This window comes from Carcharhinus amblyrhynchos, chromosome 4 (genome assembly GCF_965287045.1).
Source record: "Carcharhinus amblyrhynchos chromosome 4, sCarAmb.v2.hapA, whole genome shotgun sequence".
NCBI lineage: Eukaryota > Metazoa > Chordata > Chondrichthyes > Carcharhiniformes > Carcharhinidae > Carcharhinus > Carcharhinus amblyrhynchos.
Window position 1 is genome coordinate 107073173 of NC_137327.1, and position 19014 is coordinate 107092186.

Here is a 19014-nt window from a genome sequence, read left to right on the forward strand (position 1 = left end):
ACAAGAAAGGTGACTAATGCAGAAAGAGAACTTGCACCCGTACCCTGTAACAGTAAAGAAATCCAAAAGAGAACTCCTCACCTTGCTGCAGTTGTCACCACAGATTTTATTCTGTCATGAAATGTTTCCGTTTAGAGGAGAACTTTTGGCATTTATTGGTATAATTAGAAACACGGTTCAGTGAGCGATGCAAGGAGCGACTACTTTGATTTTGTGCTTTCCAAAATTTATGACATCCTGATTTACCCAACAGAAGTCCAATAACTAGACAGAACAATCTTCTGTCCAAAAAAAGGTTACATTTCACAACAAAAATGCAATAAAGTACAAATAATAATTACAATTAATGGGGCAAAATTCAATATCCCCCATTATGGACACGGGGATCACGATTTGTGATTAACCCCTGCCACTTTCTTCTGATGCAGGCAGAATGTAAATTATTTGTCTCACTGATTTAGATGAACATAGCTCACAGCCAGTGCCAAAGGCCCGGGTGGCTAACTGCATACTTCAGCTGTTTGTTCTGGTTTGTGTGAAGCTTGCATGACTTAAAACTAGCTTGCACTACAGGGATTGTGGTTGATGAATTTTGAAAATGCTTAGATAAGACACTCAGAGCCAGAGCAACACTATCTAATACTATGACAGGGCAGAGGGCATGCTCCAAGGTTGTTGGCACAGCAAGGAGGTCCTTGGTGTAGTTTGAAGAGCATATGAGAGATCCTCTATGCAGAGGAGCCAGGAGGTCTTCCTGAGAAAGCAGTGAATATGAGTAGATATCCACTCTGTTCAATGAAAACAGTGTATCCCATGAAAATCTTGATACTATGCCACAAGAAGCTAAATAACTTCAGGCTTCAAACACCATATTTTTACAACTGACCAGCCTCCTCAGTCACTGCTCAATTTTCCACGAACGCCACACACATCAACCAATAATAAGAACATAAGAACATAAGAAATAGGAGCAGGAGTAGGCCATCTAGCCCTTCGAGCCTGCCCCGCCATTCAATAAGATTATGGCTGATCTGAAGTGGATCAGTTCCACTTTCTCGCTTTCTCCCCATAACCCTTAATCTCCTTGCCTACCAAAAACCTATCTACCCGCGTCTTAAATATATTTAGCGAGGTAACCTCCACCACTTCAACGGGCAGAGAATTCCAGAGATTCACCGCCCTTTGAGTGAAGAAGTTCCTCCTCAACTCTGTTCTAAATTGTCCCCCCCTTATCTTGAGGCTGTGCCCTCTAGTCCTGCTGTCCTTTCTGAGCGGGAAGAACCTCTCCACCTCTACCCTATCCATCCCTTTCATCATCTTATACATCTCAATAAGATCCCCCCTCACCCTTCTAAACTCTAACGAGTACAAGCCCAGTCTATTCAGCCTCTCTTCATAGCTCAACCTCCTCAACTCCGGTATCAGCCTAGTGAACCTCCTCTGCACTCCCTCCAAGGCCAAAATATCCTTGCGCAATCAATCATGACTTATCTTCCCTTACTTTACTTGTAAGCACTTAATACTGGTGTAAGCCTCATACCCACAGTTCCCAGTTTGCCCATTTAGCCAAAAATTCAACCATGGTTGTCACATCACCAAAACATATGGCATCACACACACTGAAACACCTTTCTTTCTCTGGCAGGACAAGGTGATACATTACCAAGAGAGCAGCAGCAAGTTGACAGGTCTGGACATGGTTTCACATTGTCACATTTGTGGAGGAGGTGGGACTCATTTGCCATCATTGTCTGAAACCAATGCAACTGAAACCAATGGAGATGATGATATGGTAACAAGCTTTCGAGGGTGTCCCTCGAAAGCTTGTGAGTATATTATCAAATAAATAGGTTGGACTAAAACCTGGTGTTGTCAGACTTTTTACTGTGTTTACGCCAGTCCAACGCCGGCATACCCACATGATGATGATATGCCCATACATGACCCACTTCCTTACGTCACACTTTCTCGTCCTCTCACAATCCTTTTTGATTTACAAGCTGCAGATTTTTGAAAGCATGCACCTTATGCTGAACCACCCCACCTCCCCCATGCTCCCTCCCATCCCCTTACCATGTACCTTTCTCCATTCAGATATTCAAAAATTGGTAGAGGAACAGCAAGAGATGGAAAAGTAGAAGACACACCATCACTCACTCTCACACAACCAGCATTTTGCAGAATCACAGAATTGTCATTGTGCAAAAGGAAGCCATTTGGTCCATCAGCTCGGCATCAGCTCTCCAAATGAGTATCATGACTTAGTGCCAGTCTCCTGCCTTTTCCCCATGCACCTGACATTAATTATGTTCAAGTAATCATCTAATGCCCTCTTGACCAATTGAACCTGCCTCCAACACATTTCCAGGAAGTGCATTCCAGACCCAAACAACTTATTGAGTGAAAAAGTTTTCTCTCACGTCACATTTGCTTCTTTTGCCAATCACTCTAAATCCGTGTCCTCTCATTCTTGATTCTTTTGCAATTGGGAAAGACTTTTCCCTATCTAATCTGTCCAGCCTCCTCATCATTTTCAACATCTCTATCAGCCTGCACTGTAACATTTTCTCAAGGAGCACAGCTCCAACGTCTTCAATCTCTCTTCATAACTGAAGTTTCCCATCCCTGGGACCATTCCAGTCAACCTAAAGATACCAACACTGTGCATAATTTAGAGGGCAACTTTGAGGCAGAATCTGCACATGGTGAAGTATAGTAAATGGGTGGTCTGTAACCAGAGTAGATAGCATGGGTAGCTCAGGAGCCATCTCACTGAGGATAGGCTCACATACAGGCTCTGCTGCAGACAATTTTGAGGAAGTGGCCTACCAAAAATAAAGACTGGTGGGATTGAATAATGAAATGCTTGTTGCACTGGAAGTCTGCCTGAAAATCTGCATACAGTGTCAATCAGCCTGAAGAAGACCAGAATCAACTTTGCACAGAGCTTTGCATAGAGCTTGGAGCCCATCCTTTCTAGCATTGAAGAGACAGCTGGATCCATGGGAACACTTATGGGCCTAGCCATGATGGCTGACAACCCAGCTTTCAATGCAATATTGGCAGACATCACATGATGCTTGAATTCTACAATAGATGCTCAGTTTTCTGTAATTCTAGGTCAGCTTGCTGCCATGAAATTCATTGTAGTCGCAGAGTCTTGCAGGGCTTTACAGCACTCCAGTAATCTGTCCTTCCACAGGTTATGAGAACTAGTGAAGCGTTGCCTTGTGAGAATGAAAGCAAGTCTGTTCAGCACAAACCTACTGTCTTCCTTTAGGATGGCATCATTTGTGCTCCTATTTCTGCCACTTTGTCAGTGCCCTTGCTGCTGTCTGTCAGCCACTAAGCCCAGACTGCTGCCATACATACTGAGATGGTGTCATCCAAAACCAGATCTTCTAAACCCAGAGGCCATCATTTGCAGTCCTCTTCACTCAAAGTCAACTGCCCTCCATCAGCTATGACAGAGCAACTAGGGTAACGTTGCATAGGAGCACTAAGCCAAGCAGAGGAACCTGCAATGTAGGTATTAGGGAATGCCAAAGGATATCAATTGATTTTTGTATGAATATTGGATGGTGTTCTTTATTTGGTTTGGAATATTTGTTTTGCGATTTTTTTTATTTCATCATTATAGCCAAGAGAATACAGTATAATCAACAAATGAGAATTGATAAGACGTGAGACTCTTGGTGAATGGGGAATTGAGATTGAGTTTACTAGCAGGGCAGTCAGGTGAATTGATCACAGACATCCTGATCAGAATGGAGCTTGTGTGTGGTTGACTTTTCTTTCTCATCAGTTCATCTTATCCCTACTGGCAATAGGTGTACCCTTATTTGCATGTAGAAAACCATGATAAATCTTGAGATATCCTCTGCCAATACCAAAGTACTTCTTCCATTAGAATACTCCAGACAGTAGAAGTGCTGTTTAAGCACTCCTGAGCTGGATCGCATTTTGTGTGGCTGTATATTTTTCATTGTATGCATGATGCTCACATGGATTTCAGTTGCACATTTGAACAATGAACCATGTGGTCACTACATAACTTTGCCCAGTAACCACCCTCTGGATTGTCATAATGGCTCAAGTGAAGATGGTACAGCTGGTTGACACAGAATGAAGACATCAGGACTGCTGCCAGGATACCAGGAATTTTCCTGCCAGGTATTTTACCATACCATAACCTACTCTACGTATGGTCACAGACCAGCTGGATTTTGAGTGAGTGGTGAGCATTTTTGCTTGCTGTGCATTTGAGAGTTCATATTTCAGAGGCCCAAAGCAATGTGTGTGCAGTCAATGGCATCCTACAGTCTTCAAAATCCTGCAATCCCAGAAAAGCTATATGCTTAATCTGCCTGTTTCTCTCTTTCTTCCGTCAGAGAGACTGAAATGCATTCAGCTCTCTTTCCAGACATGTACTCTATGACCTTTCTTTTGCAATAGTTGAAGAACTGGAGGCTGTTGTATAATAATCTGTTTCAGCAGAAATATAAAGATTCATGGATATGGGCAACTTCACAGCCACTGGAAATAGCACGTTCACCCAGCTGTAGTACTAAGGTTGTAACTACAGCAGTGAATAGATTTTAGCAAACATTTCCTTGGTGAAACAATTGCAGTGTCTGACCACACTGCTCCTTGCTAAGACTAACATAAGTAAAATTTCTCCCTGAACACCCCAAATCAATACAACTTTCCACTGAGAGCTGTTCTCTCTCCCCTTGTCTTCCTTTCTGCCATCTCTGCTCATTATGGCTGTCATGCTGTAAGCAGTTTATAAACTGCAAGTAAGTCTTTTGCCCTGAACCCTTGAAATTAGGATCAATGCTTTTAGCAGCTGTTACACTGGTCCTTCTAGATTTCAGCAATTTTGATTATCAGTTAAAGCTTCAAACACTTCAATTAACTCCACAGGTACCGATAAAAATTAATCAGAAAGTCCTTGATGATCTCTTTAAACAGTACTAGTTGGAGGGGTGGGATGCTCCACCCTGCTGTTGAACTCATGTTTATTTTTGTGAGGTTAAGAGAGGGTTTTGTTGAGTTCAAAATGGCTGTGCTAGAGTCAAATCAATGTGCCATACAGGCATTACGATCTGTGTGCTCTGCATGTTTCCAGAAAACCCTCCCTGCAACCATGGTAAAGCCGAATGCAAGGTGGTACAACCAACACCAGAAGTGTGCATGTGGCACAGACAACATTTTGGAATAAAAATGATATCTGTAACACTGAAACAATGGATGCTGTGGAATCAAATTTTGCAGCTAAGGATCCGAATAGAATTTCCAATCTTACATGCAAACAGACAGAAAGTATAATTAGAAATCCTGAATGTTATTAAATGATAAGGTGAAGCAAAACGATGGTCAGTCAATGGGTTCCAAACTGGATAAAACAACCCCATCAAATGAATGCATCTTTTTATATGTAAATGATTTAGTTGTAGCTTTCAAAGTGCAAAATCCACCTTTTGTATGAAAACTGACAGATGAAGACTGAAATGAGGTAATTGTCCTCTCCACCCAGAAAGAAGCAAAACAGTCTTTGTCCCAGAGAAACCTCCAATGACTATAATTAATTGCCAATGGATCTATTGAAGCAACTGGAAGTACCTGAATCTCCATTTAAAGGGAAAGAGCAGTTTAGCAACTAAAAATTAAAACAAAAACTCAGTTTGCCCAAAAGCAATGTCGGAGAGGGGTATCTAATGTTGAATAGGAAGAGAGCAACGAAACTAGGTCATTAGGTCCTCAAACCTGTTACAGGTGTCAACCTGTTAATAACATTCTGGAGCTACCATTGACCAGAAAATAAACTTGGCCAATAGTGTGCCTACAAGAAAGAGCAGTTCAGAATCTAGGAATTCTGTGCTGAATCATTCATCTCATGCCCTGAATTTACAGGGCATAAGTAAAGAATAGACAAGGCAGCATATGCATGGGAACACCACCACCTGTAAGTTCCCTTCCAAGCCATACACCATCCTGACACAGATCTACACCACCCTTCCTTCACTATCACTGGGCCAGAATCTTAGAACTCCCTTCCTAACGGTATTGTGAGTATACCTACATAACCTGGACTGCAGCTGTTCAAAAAGGCAGCTCACTACCACTTTCTCAGTTGAGTCTCTGTCTACATATGCTGTGTTTGTGAACGCACCGCTCCACTCATCTGATGAAGGGGCAGCCCGAGATACCAAGTAAACCTGTTGGACTTTAACCTGGTGTTGTGAGACTTCTTACTGTGCCCACCTCAGCCCAACACCAGCACCTCCACTTCAATTCGGGATAGACAACACATGCAGGCCCAGCTAGCAATTCCCACATCCTGCAAAAGAATTAAACAACGTTTTAGTATTTAAATTGATCATGGCTGATCTGTATTGTAACTCCATCTACCTGCTTTGGTCCCAGATCCCTTAACATCCTTGCCAAACATAAAAAGAAATAGATACCCTAAAGCAATTTGAAAGCTGTAGTTCAATTTGCAGGTTCAGATTGCAGTTATTAACTGCTTGTCCTTTGCACTTGTGGTTTCAGCTGATATCTGAACCCCTCCAGTGATTACTGCCTTCAAATCCCTGCCAACTATCCATTATTTTAATTACAATTTGTTAGCCAAGAACACATTTAATAACTATTGCACTATGCTGACACTGGAATGACCGCAGCATGTGTTTTACAATACCAATTAGTTGCCAAGATGGATAGGGTTTGTATCATCCAGCAAAGTCTATAATTTCTCAGGGAATTTTCAGAAAGCTAGCTTCCACCTGCAGCCTTGACTGGTGCTTTGTTTTGATTGCTCCAGTTGAAAGCTGTATTAGAAGTCAAGAGGCAACATGATGGCAACACAATATTCACAGACCAACTGAAGGGAATATGGAGATACATAATGAGAAACTGTATCACATGATTGATATCCTGTGAGTGTCTAACCTGATTATTTACAAGTAGGGCTATAGATTACATTCTCTGGCTCTTCACTATAGAGGAAGAACTGCCCTGACTGCTTTTTGTAATGACATTGTAAGTGCATTCGAAAAAGAAAGGCTCAGAATTTGCTGACAATGAGCTTAATGGCATTTACAGTTAATAATTTATAAAACATACGGGAACTTCCAATGAAGGAGAGACACTCCAGTGAATTGCAAATCTCAACAAGTTGTTGGACAATTTGCACATTAATAGCGTTAGAGGAATAGCAACCAGCCTGCAACCTTCTAACTGTTTTTAAGATCTTGTTGGAAATTCACCTTTAGCTCAAATTAAACTCAACACAGTAGTTGGACTAATTGTGTAGATATCTCTTTAATGACATAATGGTTGTTATTGCAATGCCCATCAACCACTCCAAGCAAGAAAGAAAACATTTTAAATTGTTGAAACTCATTTCTGAATATATTAAATATTTTAATATTTTAAGCACTTTACTTGCTTTTCATTTCTGTTTCTTTTTGTTGATTTCCCCCTCTCTCTATCAGTGCAATATTTTCCCTATGTTTGTTTTTATTTCTGTACTAACTTTAACTTCATTCGGTCCTCAAACCTGTTATAGGTATCAACCTGTTAATAATACTCTGGAGCTACCATTGACCAGAAAATGAATTTGGCCAATACTGTGCCTACAAGAAAGAGCAGTTCAGCATCTAGGAATTCTGCGCTGAATCATTCATCTCATGCCCTGAATTTACAGAGCGTAAGTAAAGAATAGACAAGGGCAGTATATGCATGGGAACACCCTTCCAAGCCATACACCATCCTGACACGGATCTACACCACCCTTCCTTCACTATCACTGGGTCAAAATCTTAGAAATCTCTTCCTAACAGTATTGTGAGTATACCTACATAACCTGGACTGCAGCTATTCAAAAAGGCAGCTCACTACCACTTTCTCAATTGGTAATGAGCCCTCCTTGGCATTCTTTCCTTTGTTCCTTTCTTAATCTTAAATCTCACTGGTCACCTTTGGTTCTATTGTTTCCCAGGGTTGCACCGTGCCCTCATAGTGCACCACCAACAATTTGAATCCTAGCCAGTCATGACAGAAAATGCTGTCTTTTCGCTAATCCTGGCTCGAGTCAGGAAATTTCCCAACTTGACAGAGCTGACTTGGTTTCAGAGGCCCTATTGCACCCAGTTTACATTCTGTGGAAGTAGGGCAGGATAGAATCAGCCTGCAAACCGTAGAACCAGTTTATAGGCTGCTTTGGGGGAGTATCTGAGTGCAAAGGTGGTCTTCCTCAGTTTTCTGGGGCATCCGCCCTCTCATCCTCATTTGTCACAGCCCCTTACTCATTCCCCCTGCCCCTCTATTCCAATTTGTGACTCATGACACCTGCATGCCACCTCATTCAAACCACTCTCAAGCCACCTCATACTTTATGCCTTTTCCATAGCCCATCATCTAACATCCAGTAGGAGCAGACCTCAGGATCCTTGTGGAAATAAAAAAATAAACTCCTAACAATCTAACGGTGCTCATGCTCACTTGATGCAGAAGAAAAACAAATTCAAAGATATTAAATCCTCTCAAGTGTTCAATCTATAATGAAAACAAACTTGTTTTCAGTAACCACATCAAATACATCTAATTCTTTGAAGCCTTTATACCCTATCTGTCAAAATGTGAACATAACCTGCCCTGCACCCCCCACCATCCGAATACTTCTGGAGTTTTTTATTTGAAAACTCAGCACATAGTCACAATGACCTCTGCTGTAATAATAACCCTTGGGAAACATCAACAGTTAACTCTATTGAAACTGCAAGAACAGATGATAATTATTTTTCAACCCATATCAGATAGCCTGTATGTATATCATTAATTTTAAATAAATATAACATGTTGGGACTACAACATTGGGTGGAATTAATTGTTGGCCCCTCCCTCCCCCTCCACCCCAGGGGTGGGGAAAGTCAAGGCCTTTAAGTGGTTAAATAGTATCCACTGAAGGGCTGCATCTCACCACTGGGGGTCCTCAGGTAGGAACAACAAAGAACAAAGAACAACCCAGCATGGGAAACAGGCCCTTCGGCCCAACAAGCCCGCGCTGCCGCATCACCCTACACCTATTCTACCCTGCGTGTCTACGAATAGAACCCCTGACTTAGCCAGATTCAGGGGAGAATAGTGTCAATTTGGTAAAACCAATCAGCCTAAGAGCACATCTTTGGGGTGTGGGAGGAAACCGGAGCGCCCGGAGGAAACCCACGCATCCACAGGGAGAATGCACAAACTCCCACAGACACAGGCCCAAATCCATGTATCTGCACAGCTAGCAGTGCTAGTCACTGAGCTGTTGCGGCGCCCGTCTACCGGTCCAGGATCAAGCACACACACCGACGTGAAGTACTAGGCCACTCCTGGAACCTCCAAGAGTAGCCCACGCACGACCCACCGTGTGCATGCCCCTCGTTTGACAACGAGGTGGACCTCCACCTGCGGAATAAAAGACAAAAACGTTAATCACAAGCCTGCCTTTCCGGTGTCTCCCGAGGTTCTAACCCTTATTTAATAACCCCTACCATAACCCTCCATCCTCGTTTCACTCATGTGCCTATCTAACTGAACCTTAAACGAGTCCAACGTTCCCGCCTCCACCACCCTACTCGGTAGCGCGTTCCATACCCCCAGGTGAACACTGGCACTCCACCCGTGTGCACAGTGGTCCCCTCCCTGTTGGACCTTGGTCCTAATCGAGGGCCTCAACAGTGGCAAGGCCCACTATCCCTCCTCTTTCCCATAGAAAGATTCCACAAACTCTTGAAATTGACCCCTCCTACCCCTTGCCAGGACATGCCTGATTAATACCAGCCAGGCAGTCCAAAGTACTTGTGTCCGGAGCCTCCATTACTTTCCCCCATCCTCATCCAATGGTTAACACTGCTACTACCTCATAGCTCCAGATACCCAGGTTCAATTTCAGCCTTGGATGCCTATCTGTGTGGAGTCTGTACATTCTCCTCATGTCTGCGTGGGTTTCCTCTTGGTGTTTTGGTTTCCTTCCACGGTCCAAAGATGTATAGGTCAGCTTGACTGGTGGGATTATGGGGATAGGGCAGGGGAGAGGGCCTGGATAAGTTCTGTCAGAGAATTGGTGCAGATCCAATGGGTTGAATGGTTTCCCTCTTTACTGTAGGGATTCTATCCTGGGCCTCCTGCAATAGCAGCTGTGATCACTGTTCCTGGTGGAATTGCTGGGGTTGAAGAGCTGCTGGCCTCTGATTGTCCAGTAACATCTGAAGGGGAGATTTTCATCCCTTTTGACCCCAGGAATCCCAGGCAGGCACATGTCTGATCCTATCAGGGCCACCAGCTCTCCCCCACTTCTGAAGGGCCACTGCTGCAGCCATTAAGTTCAACTCATTGTGTGCTATAGAGCAACATTCAGAATTCTTTAGATATTGATTCCCCAGGGAGGCGAGTTATATATTTCTAACCTCTAGATGTAGAGATGGGGAAATTGGAGTGTTCATCACACCTGGTCACTATTGCACATCTCCAAAGCAATGCAGTCAAATTAGATGAGGCACAGAACCTAGAATCCAAGCAATCCTTTTGAATTTAGGATATACCTGCCTTGGGAATACTACAGAAAGGAAAATCACTAAGAAAAAGAAATTAAAACAATTACATAAAAATATATAATATAGCATTTACTGAGTACTTAATGTATCCTATGGTATTGTTACTACACTTTAATGATCTTTTACTCTATGAGCTTTTTTTCAAGTTTCTTTCTCCATGAGCTCCTAAAAATATAATAATACCATTCCAATCCAAAATTCTCCTCTCCCTCTCATTCCTTTATTTCAGTATATGCCTACCCCATCATATATATTCACCATTGGGACCATTCAAAAATCCAACTTTCTCTGGGCACAGGCTGATTTCCTTTCCATTAAGAATTTGTCTGGTATATTGGACATGGATGATTGAAGCAAACTTATTCCATTGAAGCACAGTAAGAGTTTGACATACCCCGCGCTAGTCTTGTATTTAGCAAAACATATTAGTCAGCCTGTCTCACCAAGCTTCGCAAACAACTGAGGAAGGTTAAATCTGATAAACACAGCAATAAAAATAACCTCCAGTGGGTAAAAAAAATCAGTAAAACTATGGAAATCACTGCTACTGGTCCAAACTGATCTTGTATATCTTAAAATGGAATTCCAGTTCAGAATTCTGTTTTACTGTTTTTTTTTCCCCTGCTGGGCATTTTCAATTTCTAGCAGACATCTCACTTATCTAAAAGTTAGATATCATTGCTCCTGGTATCAATACATTTTTAAGTGATTTAATAAAACCATGAGGTCAGGGTGAAGGGAAAATAAAATGACTGAGTTGGAGCTTCCATTCACAGTTATAAATAAACCTTTCCCTTGATAACGTGTAAGATAGTTTCCTTCCTTTGTAGCCTTTAGAGCTTTCAAAAATCCTGTCACCATCCACAACAGATTTTAATTGGCCTCATAGTCCCATTGTGGATTGGATTAGAGTTCTGTGTCCTGATTAATGACCTACATTCTCAACATCATATCCATAATGATGAATAACCCACTCAGTACCATCACATTAAAAGGCATGCTTGAAATACTCATTGGTCATCTGGAAATACTTGTTTTTTTTTAAACAGTTTTAATATTAGCTTTCAATCATACTTTACGCCATTGTTATTTTTTTGAATGCAAAACATTTCTGGATCTTGAGGATATCTGATGATACACTGGCTAGAATGAACTTCCATTCATAATTGAAATAAAGCAAACCTTTCCTCAGAAAACAACATTTCAAGTGTATGAGGACATGCTTAAAATGAACCTGGAAACCTGTGGGACCTGGGAACAATGTGGTCCAGAAAGAATCCGAGCCATGTTTGTACACAAGTGGATGCTGCTTTGTGATCAACAGGGGAAATCCCCTTCCAATGAAAAGAGGAAACTGGGTGTCTCTTGTAATAACTTCAATAAGGCCACTGAGGTTGGCTTCTTGGAATCCTGATTGAGCTCATTATTGCCTGCCCAAACAGGGAGTCTGTTATGTATGACTGAGAGAGTCACATCTCCTGGCACTCTGGATGCTGATTCAGAACTTTTAACACTCTATGAACTGTAATAGAGCTTGTATATAGAAGGGAATCTGGTGAAGGGCCATCAATCTCTGCCGACTTATTTCACCTCTAAAAGTTTTCAACATTTCCACTGCCCTATTTCCCACAGAATCCCACTGGTGACCATTTAAGCCACTGACTATAGTTAGGTATTTACAATGGCCACCAGAGACAGGCAAGCATCTCTTAATTTCATGGAAATTAGGAGCCCATTGTATTAAAAGGACTCCTATTGCATTTTAATTGATGCCTGAGCAAAAGAATATGCTGGTCTTCACACTGCAATTTGGAAACAGGTGGGCAGATGTCAGGAGGCTAAAGAGGTCTTAAAGTGGTGGGGAGGCTGGTAGCATAGCGCTGAGTGAGCCACTGCGCATGGATCAATCTGTTATAATGGAACTTGGAGCATATGCAGTGGCCCTGCACTGCTGGCCCCCGAGTGCCCTGCAACCCCTGCACTGTCAGCCCTCAGGCCCCACCTCCGCCCCCGTGGCCTGACCGCTGCTCCCCCCAAGCATGTTTGAGCCAACCTTGATGTCCCCCACACTCCTGGCCCACCCCGATCTCCCTCCTTACCTCCCTGCCCAATCACAGTCCTGACCATCCCTCACCCACGGCGGCAACTCCCCCCTGCAACACCGACCCCACCCCCCCCAGCAGGCTGACCTCTCCGATCGCCAGCTCCGATTGCTGGTCTCCGTCCCTCTGTCATTCAGCCCAAATGCAGAGTAGCAGCGGGATCCCCCCACCTCCACCCCCACAGATTGCTTCCAGAAGCCCCTCCTCCATCAGCTCCCACCCCGATTAGGCTCTATTCCTTGGAACTGCCTAATGCCTGATGGGCCATGCCATGATGTCCCTGGGCACTGCCACTTTGCCTTTTGAATGGTGCTCAGGGGCCCAGGCTGGCACTGCCAAGCTGACAATGCCCAGGGGGCAAACACCTTCTGGGGGGGGGAGGTGTCCTTGATTGCCCTCCCTTCACTCTAACGGGGTCACACTACCATCTCCCCACAAGTGGGCCACTTTACTAATCTCTGCTGGAGTGAAGTACTCCTTGCAGGGGGGAGGGAGAAGGGGGTGCGGAGAGACTAGTGGGCCTGGAGACTTCAGTCTCGACTCCACTCATGAGATTTAAATTGTAGTAAAATAATTTATACACATCAGGACAGGAAATCAGTGCAGAACAGACAGCGCCAGAAATCCGTCTGCCAGAGACATGCCAAAGCTGTGGCACCCAATGGGGAACCCACAAAACAGCCTCCACTAGAGTCTCCCAGCCCACCACTGCGCTACAAGTGCAGTGCAGCAGGCTGGGAGAATCACCCCCTGTATCCTTTCCCCCATGGGGTCTGGAGGAGAGGGAATTCTCCTTCAGGCCATACAAGAGAAGTGATTAAGATTAGCATTGCGTGTTGACAAATGGATTGATCAATGTATTGGACACCTGACATTCAACTATGGGATCTTAGGTTAAATCTGCAGGATGGCCGTTGCAAGAAATTATTATTAAAAGCCTCATTTTGATCAGAAAGAAAAGAGAAAATCAAAGATACTCAAAAGGCTGGCAACTGATTTAATTGCTGCTCAATAAATTGGGAAAAATACCTCTCTTGGTGCTATTCTAACAGCATACTTCACAAATTATATGCTCAGTGCCTGCAATAATGCAGAGGAGGGGAAGTCACCTACCCGAACACAATATTTTGAAAAGAAAATTTGGTATCTTCAAAGCTATGGAGCAAACACAGCATGCATCAAAACTCAGAGAGACAGCATTGTTGTATCAGATTATTAATTTCTGTGAAGCAAAGAAAATTGTAGCCATTATCAAGTAATCACAGGTAATTTTTCCCAATCGATTGGAAGTAGCACAGCTTCTCACCCCATTGTTTAGAAAATATTTTCCTCTTTCTTCCTTGCTTCCCAATCTCTTTCACAAACATTATTTTTTGTGTGTCTTCTCTTCTTTGCATTCTGAATTTTCAAATTACAAAAAGCATCTTGTTTGAGGCAATGGCATTTATTTGTTTGCAAGGAACAGCAGCTCTGAGAAAAAGCACACTTGAAAGGAGAAAAAACAATTGCAATGTATATTCCAGGTAATAAAGATTTCATTTTGACCAACCAGTGTTATTGAAGTTCTGAATATATGGTCGGTTGTAACTTTTGACTTTGAAAGACACAAAATTTATGGTTGCGATTTTCCAACAGCCACATGGACAGGAAAATGGAAGGTTTACCCCCCTGTTTTTTGGGGGGAGCTTAGTTTAGTGAATGTACAGCGCTCTGTGCAGTACAGAGATAGTCAGGCAATTCACACCAGTTGGGGGAGGGGTGGGGGAAGGCTAATCCCACCAGAGAAGCTAGCGTCAGACTGCTCAGGGGACCATTGGGCACTCACCGATCTCTCAGTATACTGGAAGATCTGTTGACATGTCCCTGCCTGCAACCTCCACCCTCTCCACACACCCCCATGCAGAATTCCCCCTATTCTGGTTTGGCTTCACCTCTGTCTGGCTCCAACACACCACCCCCCCCCTTTCAGGCCCCACCCCCTCAGGTCCTGTCCCTTGGCACTGCCCAGTGCCACAGTATTATTATGGCTAGTCCAGTGTAGTTCCTGGTGAATGGTAACCCCCCAGGAAGTTGATAGTAGGGGGTTCAGCAATGATAATATCATTGAAAGTCCAGAGATGATTGTTCGATTCTCTCTTGGTGGAGAGGGTCACTACTTGGCACTGTGTGTGGTACATATGTTGCTTGCCACTTGTCAGACGAAGCCTGGATATTGTCCAAGTTTTGCTGCGTTTGGACATCGGCTGCTTCAGTATCTGAGAAATCATGAATGGTACTGAACATCATGCAATCATCAGCAAAGACCCCTACTTATGACCCTGTGATGGGAGGAAGGTCATTGATGAAGCAGCTGAAGATTGTTGGGCCTCAGACAGTATCCTCAGGAATTCCTGCAGTGATGCCCTAGAGCTGAGATGATTAACCTCCAACCACCACACCCATTTTCGTTTGTGCCAGAAATGAATCCAATTAGCAGAGAGCTCCATCCCACCACGCCACCACCCCCGGCGATTCCAATTGACCCAGTTTTGCTAGGGCTCCTTGAGGCCATATTCAGTTAAATGCTGCCTTGATGTCAAAGACAGTCACTCTCACATCATCTCTGGCACTCAGCTCTTTTGCCTATACTTGAACCAAGGCTGTAACACGGTCAGAAGCTGAGTGACCCTGGCAGAACTCAAATTATAGCTGATAGCAGATTATAGCTGAGTATGTGCCACTTAATAGCATTGTTGAAAACCCATCCATAATTAATGGATGATCAAGAATAGACTGATGGGATGGTTATTGGCTGGGTTGGATTTGTCCTGTTTTTTGTGTACAGACATACTTGAGCAATTTTCCACATTGCCGGGTAGATGCCAATGTTGTAACTGTGCTGGTACAACATGGTTTGGGGTGAGGCATGCTCTGGAGCAGAAGTCTTCAGTACTATTGATGGAATATTGTCAGGGTTCCTAGCCTTAACATTATCCTATGCGTTCAGCCGTTTCTTGATGGAGAGGAGTGAACTGAATTGGCTGAAGACTGACATCAATGATTCTGGGGACCTCTGGAGGAGACCAAGATGGATTATCTACTTGCCACTTCTGGCTGAAGATTGCTGCAAATCTATTGCTGCCACTTTCTATATGACCCCTTCAGCAGACTGGTTTCCAGCTGGTGACAGGTACTTTGATCTTGTCCATAATGGGACCCATTGCAATCGAGATAGGAAACTTTGACATTCCAGCAAAAACTGCATTCTCTTTCAGTGGCATTGGAAAAGTTCCAGCCACAAATGAAGATTTCGGCCAATGACAGAAAACACAAACCTGGGAAAATTATCTGGGTTCAGGAAGACAAGTAAAGGGTAGAAACTGCCCTCCCCACCAGTTTTAGGCTGAATTCTACCATAGTGGAAAATACTGGTCTTCATTCTTCTATCTCACCATCAACTATTATCTTCACAGGGCTAAAACATTATAACTTCTGTCGTCCAACTCCACATGCAACCATGAGTCACGGCAACAATTCAGTTAATCACTGTTTTACATCAAAAGGCATTACAAATGAAAATTGTAGATACTGAATAGGGCATAGAAGAGAAGAATGATTTGCGGTGACTGCAAAAATGATGAAGCACTGGGAACCTGGGGCAAGTAAAAATAGCAGTGTTCATGCAGAGGAATATTAACTTCTCTTTGCATAACTATCAGCATGATGGACAGCATATAAATGCACGCAGCTAAGAGAGGTTTTGGTTCATTACTCATATGCGCCACCATTTTATTTAAAGAACTGAGTCAACTCAAAGATGAAATGCTCTTAATTGGGCTAAATTTAGGTGTTCATATTAATGTCAATTAAACTCAATTCAGATCCACTTTTCAGTGCATTCCACTGCAGCTTATTAATTTGGCTACAATGTTAAACTATCTCAAATCAGGGTGTGTCTTTAAAGCTTCATTATTTCATTCTGATTGTTGTATTTCAGCACGTAACAGAAAACCAAGCTCTTTCACTGACGATCATGCAGAATAACTTTACAATGTGAGCTTGAGTTTATGCCAAACTGAGTCAGAATATTCAGTTTATTTCAATAATTGGGTCTGGATCGCTGAGGTACGTGCCTGCAGGACAAATTGACTTGTTGATAAGTGTGCAGCCTATTTTCATAAAATTTTATTTTATTCAACATGATGGGTCTACCATGGAGTGCTGGTAAAGTTTTAATCAAACTTTCAAGGTTTAAACTGAAGAAACTGCTCAACATAAACTCATAATATCATCTCTGTTTCATTACAACTATGTCAGAAAGAACACAAAAGCAATCATAGACTCCCTGCAATATAGAAGGGGACCATTTTGCCCATTGAGCCTGCACTAACAATAATTCCACCCAGGCCCTAACCCTGTAACCTTGGGCATTTATCCTACTAATCCCCCAGACACTAAGGAGCAATTTATCATGGCAAATCAACTTAACCCACAGACTTTTTGAGTGTGGAAGGAAACTGGAGCACCTGGAGGAAACCAAGCAGACACTGGGAGGGCATGCAAATGCCATGCAGACAGTCACCTGAAGCTGGAGTTAAACTCAGATCCTTGGCGCTGTGAGGCTACTGTGCTAACCACTGTGTCACCTTGCTGCATTCCTGATATAGAGCACAAAATCCTGGATAAAAGAAGAATATGCAAGTGTGATGCAACTGGCCACACAATGCTGAGAGAATGCCAAAATTTATAATCTATGTGTTACTTATTGTAATCGAATCAAGGAACTGAAATATATGCTAGACAGTGGATATCAGTAGAGTGTGGGATGGAGAAAAAGCTTTGAGCAGTAAAGGTTACACTTACACGAATTGCAAGCTATATATAAGATTGTTAGCATGGAGATAATTTTAGTATTCATCAAAGTATAAAACATTAGTTCTGGATTAATAAAATATTTTTCATTTTTTGCATCCAATGACAATATCAAACTCAGATTTGGCAAGTCCAGATTCAGGTTCAACGTCGCACTTGAGTTATTGATATTAGTTAAAATTTCCACACTTTCCATCATGCTTCTGAACACCCTTAGTCATTGGGACATCTTTTGATCACCAGTGCTAATATAACTGAAAACCATGGCCGAAAGGGAGAACATGGCCAGAGGGTCTTTGAGGATTGGGATGGAGGCAGGAAGAATGGCAAAATGATGTAAAGTGGTACAATGCCTGATGTCTTCCTGCCATAATGCCATTTTTCCAGCTGGGACAGATGACAGACAATTTGGCTTCTCGTATCATAATTTGAGCTCCTCCTGCTGTTTGCATTGGCAATTTACCTGCGACAGTGGAAGGTCCTCAGCAGCATGGTAGAATCACTGGGTGATCTCCCAGTTAGCTCTGTGTGGAAGGATACACTAATTCCTGGGTGCAGTTTGGCCTATAATGGCTTGGCTAGCGATCCCTTGGTATTCATACCATCTGCCTCATAATCCCACCAACAACTAACAGCACCCCCACCCTGCCGGCCCTCACTGGTTGTGAGGGAAAATGTACACTTATGTGTGCTTTTCATCCAACTACAGTCTCAGCAATGTCCAACGTGTCCTGTTGTAGAAAGATAGGGGGCGATTCTCCCATCCTGATGTGCTAACGTTTTAGCGTTGGGGCCAGTTCACGGGATTCACACATGTGTTCCTGACACGTATGCATCTCCGAGTGCTAAATATCCGGTGCGGTTGGGACCAGGCTGGAAACCAGCGGGACCACCAGCAGGTAAGTCATTTTAATCTTATTTGAATGTCATTGTCAGGTCAGGGACTGAAATCTTCAGGTCTGCTAACATCTCCCACCCAAGGGGCAAAGTGCCCATACCAAGGGGCACCTTGGCCCTGCCCACAGGGCATCAGGCAGTGCCAGGGGATGGCCTAGGATGTGATTGGTGGGGTGGGGGTGGGGGGGGGGGGGGTGGCACGGGGCTCCTGCTGCGAAGCTGCTTTGGGATCAGTCAGAGGCCAATGATTGGGGTGGATTATGGGGAGTGGTCTGCCTCCCGTGGGCAGGGTCTGCCAGGGTGGGCGGTTCTGCCTCCCGATGCTGGGTCTACCTCCAGTGGTGATGGTGGGGAGGGGAGGGTGGTGGAATTGTCACTGCTGGAAGGTGGGGGGAGGGGCTGGAGATCGGGGCACTCCAGGAAGGGAGGAGGGGTTGGGGCTGGCCTGTGAATATGCGTAAGGGCCACGATCGAGCCATGATGGGGGTGGAGTGGTAGCTCTGTGAGTGTCCCACGCTGGCCAGCAATCGAGCTGGCCAGCAAAGTGCAGGCTGACA